This window comes from Telopea speciosissima, chromosome 1 (genome assembly GCF_018873765.1).
Source record: "Telopea speciosissima isolate NSW1024214 ecotype Mountain lineage chromosome 1, Tspe_v1, whole genome shotgun sequence".
NCBI lineage: Eukaryota > Viridiplantae > Streptophyta > Magnoliopsida > Proteales > Proteaceae > Telopea > Telopea speciosissima.
In genome coordinates, this window is record NC_057916.1 from 15,869,632 (window position 1) to 15,877,800 (window position 8,169).

An 8,169-nucleotide genomic window follows, 5' to 3' on the forward strand; every position below is an offset into this window, starting at 1 on the left:
GTTGTTGGGATTGAATCCATTTGCCTGGTATTGAGAGGAAGGAAAAAGTCGAACCAGAGTCCCATATCAAAACAATAATCGAAATTGAAGATCTATTTACTTCAACACAGGCGGCGCCGGTGAACCCTTCGTATCTTTTATCATCTCGATCCCAATATGAGAGGGATTGAAATAGCAATTTGCAAAGGTGTGAATGCAGCTTTGACTTGTGGAGGATTGCTCAAGTAATTCTCATATTTCACATTAAATGAATAAAGGTCCAGTTACATATATATAGTGAGACGGTTACACATCTACATCAATCCATATACAAGTGGACTCCAGAATATTCCTATGTAACCGCTGATGAGCTGGCGTCACTAATAGGTGGACTAGTATCCACAACACGCCCCTCAAGCTCATCGGAGGAACAACTGTGAGCTTGGATTTTAGGAGCCCAAATCGCTGGCGTGACACCCTTTAGTGAAAATATCAGCCACTGATCCACTCATTAAATGTACCGAACCACAAGATGCTTCAAGCCACCATGTCGCGCATTTAAATGAAAATCAATTTCAATATGCTTTGTCCGAGCATTTAAACAACGGGTTGGATGTAAGGTACGTAGCACCAACATTATCGCACCAAACCACAGGAGTCGAGGCAAGAAGATCCCAAGTTCCCGGAGAAGAGAACGGATCCATACTAACTCGCAACACCGCACCACGCGCGATACTCGCCTCGGTTGACGAGCGAGACACTCGTCTTTGCTTGTGAGAGGACCATGAGATTAAATGTTTGCCCGTATAGACACAATAGCCTCGTGGTTGATTTACGGTCCAATGGGCATCCAGCCCAATCGGCGAATAGGCCACAATAGAGACATTGGGTGTGGCGGAACAAAAGCCCATCGGTGGTTGTATGCCTAATATAGCGCAAAATACGTTTCACGGCTGTCCATTGTACATCCGTCGGAGAGTGCATGAACCGAGCAACACGCCCACCGAAAGCCGAGATCCGCCGGTAATGGTGAGATATCAGTGCACCAACCACCGTCGATATTCGGAGCCATCGGCCAATGGTGTGCCACCAGTGAACGCAAGACTTGTGGCAATGGGAGAACAAATGGGCTTGGCAAAGATCCATTTTGGTGGATGTCAAGAGATCCATCATATATTTATGTTGATTGACAAAAAGCCCATTTGAGTCTCGTGTGATTTCCATTCCAAGAAAGTAATGTAGGGCCCCCGAGATCCTTTAAGGCAAATTCTCCAGCACAAATGTTTTACCAAGGAACCCATAGCTACGTGATCATTCCCATGAGAAGGAGATCATCCACATACACCAAAGGTACATAACGGTGGCACCCACCCGATATATGAATAACGAGGTGTCGGTTTTGGATGCTTTGAAACCATATGATAAAAGAGCACCATCGAGACGAGTAAACCAGCCCGTGGGGCCCTGTTTAAGGCCATAGAGCGACTTATGTAGGCTGCATACATAGTCAGTGGTGAGCCGGGTCTTCAAAACCTGGTGGTTGACGATGTAAACCCGCTCACCAAATGCCCGTGAAGAAATGCATTTTGGACGCCAAATCGGCGAATGGGCCAGCCGTATGTAACAAACGAGAGAGAGCACTAGCCGAATAGTAGTGGACCGAATCACGGGCTAAAGGTATCCGTAATCCACACCGGCCGGTGGAACCCTTTTGCAACAAGACGCGCTTTATAGCGCCGATTGAGCCGTCGCACTTTTCTTGATTTTGAAAACCCATTTACATCCCACAACATTAAGATCCGGTTGAGATGGAACCAACACCCATGTGCCATTGCGTAAGAGTGCATCAAACTCGCCTTGCATGGCCTTGCGCCAATGAGAAGAACGCATGGCCCGAGTGTAGCATGTGGGTTCGTAGTAACTAGGTCCAATTCAAAAAAAAAAACCTACTAAATTCAACCGCTTGTGCAGCCTTAAAGAACCAAAGAGCGTGACCTCGGTTTGCATAGAATGGTGAGGCGAACGAAGGGGACTGCTCAAGAAGATGGCCCGATTCGAGCTTAGGTTGTTGGGCCCCGAGAGTATCCAGGGTGTCTGGGTCCATTGTGGCCCACATTTGGACCGCTTTGAACCGTAGGTGGTAACGATTGGGCCGGCCAGTAGGAACATGTTGCAGCTCATGGAGTGGTGACCTTGGTGTGGCCACCGTAGGTAAAGGATCATCACCCCGGTCCTAGTGAGCATGGTAGAACAACCTGGTGGGCAGGTGAACCATGCATCAAGGTGTCCAATGGACGTATCATCGCACCATGGTGTCGTGTTGGAAAAAGGAAACCGGTCTTCCACAAATTCCACATGCCGTGAGACATAGAGGCGATTGGTCTCAAGATCAAGGCATTTATACCCTTTGTGGGTAAGGGAATATCCCAAGAAAACGCAAGGTTTCGATCTAGCCTCAAGTTTGTGCCGTATATGGGCGTAACGGGATAGCATAAGCAATCAAGGTCTTGAGAAAAGGATAATCAGTGCGTAATGAAAAAGACGCGCAATGGACATTGGTTGCCTATAGTTGGAGAAGGCAAACGATTGTGCTGTAAAAACTCGATGCCCGAAATGCATAAGACCAAAATGTAGAAGGAACACTAGCATGGAGCATTACGCTGTGCCAATCTCAATAACATGACGGTGCTTGCGCCAGAGACTGCTTTGGGCTTGTGTATGTGGACAAGAAATGCCCTGGTAATGCCATGAGATTGAAGGAAGGGGTCAAGTGATTGGAATTCCCTCCACCATCGTTTGTAAGGCTTTAATTGTGCAAGAAAAATAGTTTTCAACCAAAATTTTAAAACGTTGAAAGATAGCAAGAAGATCTCGATTTTCTTGACATAGGATATAACCAGTATATTTGCTAAAGTCATCCACAAGGACCACATAATATGAGAAATTGTCCACAGAGGATACCGGGAGGGTCCCCACAGATCGCAATGTAAAAGTTCTAAAGGCCGAGAACAAATGGAACTAGATAATGAAAAGGTAACCGGTGACTCTTTGCAGTGCACAAGAGCCACAAGAATCATGAGTCAAAGTAGTTAGGTGTAAATCAAAATGTTGCACAACATGTCTAACATTTTATAAGAAGGATGGCCAAACCGATTATGCCAAGCGCATGCAGAGGAACACGAATGTAAGTCATGGCGATCGGAATACCGAGTAGATGCTAGCGGAAGCTCAAAGAGTCCATGACTACTCCGGCCTTGGAACGAGTCTTGTTCGTCCGATTGTCCTTGATCAAAAAGGAAGAAGAATTAAAAATAAAAGAAACATCATTGTCTAAATGTAAACGTTACGTAAAGTAAGTTTCGTTTGATGCTAGGAACAACGTAACATTTTGTAAAAGAAAAGTGTTATCACCAAAAAGACAGATGCAGAGCCAAAGCGTGAAATCTTTAAGGAATGACCATTACCTATGACGATATGTTCGTAACTGAATAAGGAGAACTAATGGCAAGGTTGGATATGTCTCAGCTATATGGTTGTTAGAACCTGTGTCTAAAAGCCAATTGGAAGAAGGAAATGAAGCAGAGAAGGAAGAGAATGTAAGGCAATTACCAACAAAGGCGTGATTAAAACGCTGTGGACAATGCGATGCCCGATGACCAGATTGTGCACAGATTTGACACAAAGAAACTCAAGAAGAACTAAGACCGAGACTCGAATGACCAGAGGAACTGACCGAGGATCATTCTTGCACTGCTTGAGATCCAAAGATTATAATCACGCCCGGCCGGAGTTGTATCGACCAAGAATCGATTGCCTGTTATACCAGCCACCATTCCGAGAGCGATGACCACCACGATAATGACCGGAGTTGAACGCCAGCACGAGCGGTGGAACGCGCCGTGCTAGAATCAAAGACAGAGGAAGTTCTTCCAAAGGGCTACATTTGCAAAGTGGCAATAACCTCAGCAATGCTAATGCAGACGATCGAAGAAAGCTCATGACTTAGAAGAAGTCCAGAGAGCTCAACATAAGTCACCGGAGTGGCTTCAAGACGAATCGATGTCGCAAAATCCCTATATTCGGGGCCAAGACCTCAAGAACAAGAAGAATCAAATCCTCATCACTCAATGGTTGGTCAATCGCAGCAGTATCCGTAATCGAACGAACGGAGAGGAGATAGTCTCGTAATCGGATCACCGCCGGCCGAAGCCTATAGAGTCGATCTTTGAGATCCATGACTCACGCGGGAGGAAGGTGCAAAGACATGAGCTAGAGTGTTCTGTGCATCAAGAGAGGTCTTCGCACCAACAATGTGAGAAATTATTGTCTCGGAAAGGGAGGAGATCAGCCAACTAAGAATTAGCCGATCTTGCCGATCCCACGCGCCAATGCATCAAGATCATCGACGCCGGTCGTGGAAATGAGCCATCGACAAACCCTAGAAGGTCATATCCTGAGAAGAGGAAGAAACCAGTCTTCCGGAGTAAATAGTTCGAGGAGTTGAGCTTGAGAGGTAATTGTGGCGCAACATTTGGTGAACAAAGTGATTGAAGCACGAGAACCAAGAGTAATCGAGGACGCCATTAGAGACGAAGCGTAAGAAACCCCAAGATCAAGAAACGGAAGCAGAGGAAACTCGTAAGAGGAAGTGGCGTATGATACCATGTGGAGTATTGCTCAAGTAATTCTCATATTTCACATTAAATGAATAAAGGTCCAGTTACATATATATAGTGAGACGGTTACACATCTACATCAATCCATATACAAGTGGACTCCAGGAATATTCCTATGTAACCGCTGATGAGCTGGCGTCACTAATAGGTGGACTAGTATCCACAACATGACTCTGCCAAGTTTTGTTATTGGTAGAGAACCGTGCAGACTGAAAGGAGTTGAGAAGGATTGACGGGGTGGGTCGGGATTTATTTTGGGGGCGGGGGTTTAAGGAAAATTTTGAGTCTGAATTTATTTTTGTTGCTATATATCCTTGTACTTTGCAGAGACCAAAGGAGATGTAAATACACTCTAGGAGATGCAGAAAGAGAGATAGGCATATGAAGAGGCTAGAGAGAGAGAGAGAGAGAGAATTTAGAATCAAGATGGGATTATGGGTTCCGACGTTTGTTTTATTCTTCCCCCATTGAATAACATTATTGTTTTATCAAGAAAGGATACATGCTTGTAGCTAAACGAAGTCCGTGCAGATATGACCGGGTGTAGCCCGGGGGAGCAGGTGGGGGCGGCTAGAAGGGAAGGGCGTTCGCAGGGGCAGGGGCAGGGACAGAGCGGGAGAGGGAGAGGCACCGCATTGGGTCTCAATCTGCTTTGAATCTCTCCACTGATCCTGTTGTTCCTGAGCTTGAGCTATAGTTAACCATCGCCAGCGAAATCGAACCAGATGAATCGGAGCCAGTGTGGGAGGGAAGGGCGTAGAGACGTAGAAGAAAGGAAGAAAGAGAGGGAGGGGAAATTACAGAAAATACCCAAACTTGAAAAGTTGGCAAATGCCGTGGGATGTACAAATAAATCCGTACAATACACTATTGTAATCGGGTTGGCTACAAACAGCTTTACCCATAAGGTAAGGTAAAGGTGAGTTATGTCATTTTCAAATGTTGTCATTATCCATGTGAAATGATTAGATTACCTTTACATTAAATAGATTTTAAGAATAAAACAAAGAAAAAAAAACAGTAAGAAAGTTATAGATTACAACTTCTTAGTTCACCTGCTTAGCAATAACAAGATGCTCCTTGTACTTGCATATTCTTGGGGAGAGTTTTCGTGCAGGTCATACACTAAACCATTAGATGGAGATAAAGGGTCGTATATTATACACGATCATGCCCATCCAACGGTTTGTTGCATGACAGTGCATTATGCATGGCTGTGTACATAACTTTTTACCTATGTTCCTTAATCAAGTTTTTTTTTTTTTGGTAGATGTTCCTTAACAAATTTAACTTAAACTATAATTCATAATAGATGGAAGCCCGAACATAAATTAAGTTGTCTAGATAAATTATGGGGAAAGTTTTCATACACAGCTGTCACAGCCGTGTATGTGTGAGGGTGGGAGTTTCAAGGCATTAATTAATGGGTGGGAATTTATCACTTTTTCAACTCTTTGTGAGAGGGGATACGACCGTGCGTGCTTACACAATCATGTATGAAAACTTCCCCCATAAATTATAATGTTTTTATTTACTTAATCACTAGTCCAGAAGAGCAAGACACGTGAGATTAAAATTTGTGTATTTTAATTGTTCCCCAAATATCTTTTTGGGGAGACTCAAGCAATAAGTAACTGGATCTCTTCTCTCTTCTTCTTCTTCTTCTCTTCTTCTTTCTTCTTCTTCATTAATTCTCATCATCTCTATTGTTCATGATCTAATATATATTTTCTAAGTCCAATCAGATTGTCAGATCAGGTGAACAGATAATTTTCAGTTCAATCAGTACAATGTGGTGGGTGAAGAAATTCTCTCTTAACCAAGAATAGAGAGAAATTATGTCCTTATATTTTGTTGGCAGATATTTCTAGATTTTCTTATTTTTTATTCCAAAGAAAGATGATAAAGTGATGGCGCATGCATGTTGGATCCGAATCCCCTCCAATGAGGGCATCGCCCAATGAGCATCCAAAAACTGCGCTAACTAAGTATGCACTGGGATGTGTGCTAAACAATCCAACCATTGGATGTCTCATTAGGTGATCTCCTCATTAGAGAGGATCCTGATCCATGCATGCCTCCATCTTTTATAGTACAATTCAAAAATCTTGCTCTTATTAAGAGGCATCTAATTAGGACATTTGGAGTTGTTTTTAGAGAATCCAACCATAGTTGAACCATTCGATCGGACCAAATCAATTTCAGTGAATGATCCACCTTAGGATTGGAATATTATATTTGGATCGTCGAACCAAATGTTCAGACCATTTGGACCATTGATATGTCTTCCCTCAAGGATCTAACATTTACAACCATTATGTTGTTATTTACTTACTCACTAATCCTTAAGAACGAGGCACACAGGATTAGAATTTGTGTATTTTATTTAGTTCCCAATTATCATTTAGGGGAGACTCCTGCCACACTAGGACCTCAATTATCTTCTACATTATTAGTTACTACTTACTACTACTTCTCAACTCCTCATGAAAAAATTAAACAATTTGCTTCTTACTTCCAAAGAGTTGTGAGTTGTGACAACTAATTAAGAAGTCCTTTCATTAATTGGCAGATATTTCTAGATTTTCTTGTTGCATTTCTTCAGATATCTCTGTCCCAGAGAAAAAAGAGCTTAATTAAGGTGATGATGGCTCATGCATGTCTCTCCGTCTTTTATGGTAAGCAATTCATCAGAAATTGTGTTCTTATACATACACTGAATTCTGTATCTTGAAAAATTTTAAAAAAAAGGAGATAGAAGATCACTTTCTTATAAGATATGACAACTAAGCTAATAGCTCTAAAAGGTAGTCAAGATACACATATTTTTTGTTTTCTCCTCCTTCATTGAGAACGAGCCAAGGGACTGTCTTTTAAAATGTCGCTCACATGTTGCCCATGTTGGGTCAGGTAAGGTAATCCAACAGACCTCAAACCCTTTTTAATTAGTTTTACACTTCTACTTTTTATCATTATGATCTTGTTTGGATTTGAAACCAAACATATATATATATATCTAGGGGTCTCAAAAGTTGGCCCGCACTGGTAGAAACCTGAGATCTACTCAATGAATTACTAAACATGTCGAGCTCAAGCATCCACTGATTAATAATTGGGTGTTGTTGGTGCAAGTAGTGGCTTGATGGTCACTCGACCGGGACCGACCCTGTTATCAACCAATAACTGATTGCTCACAACCTGATTAGTCCATTTTAACCCTTTTATTCCAAGTATAACCCATTTAAGGACTGTTTATCTCCTGATTAGTCAATTTACTCAATTATAGACCGATTAGCTTAATTACATTGAGTCCCGTTTAAGTATCCTGGTAACTAACCAACAAAATAGAAACATGTCCATGATTTGGTTTACGGAACCAACCTATCTAAACGGGCGAAAATAAGGTGAAGTCTTAAATTAGTGGGACCAATTAGACCCAATCGAAAACCAACCGAGCCCGACCAATTGTCACCCCTACTATATAGTGAATTCTCCCATGGTCCTAGGTTTCAAT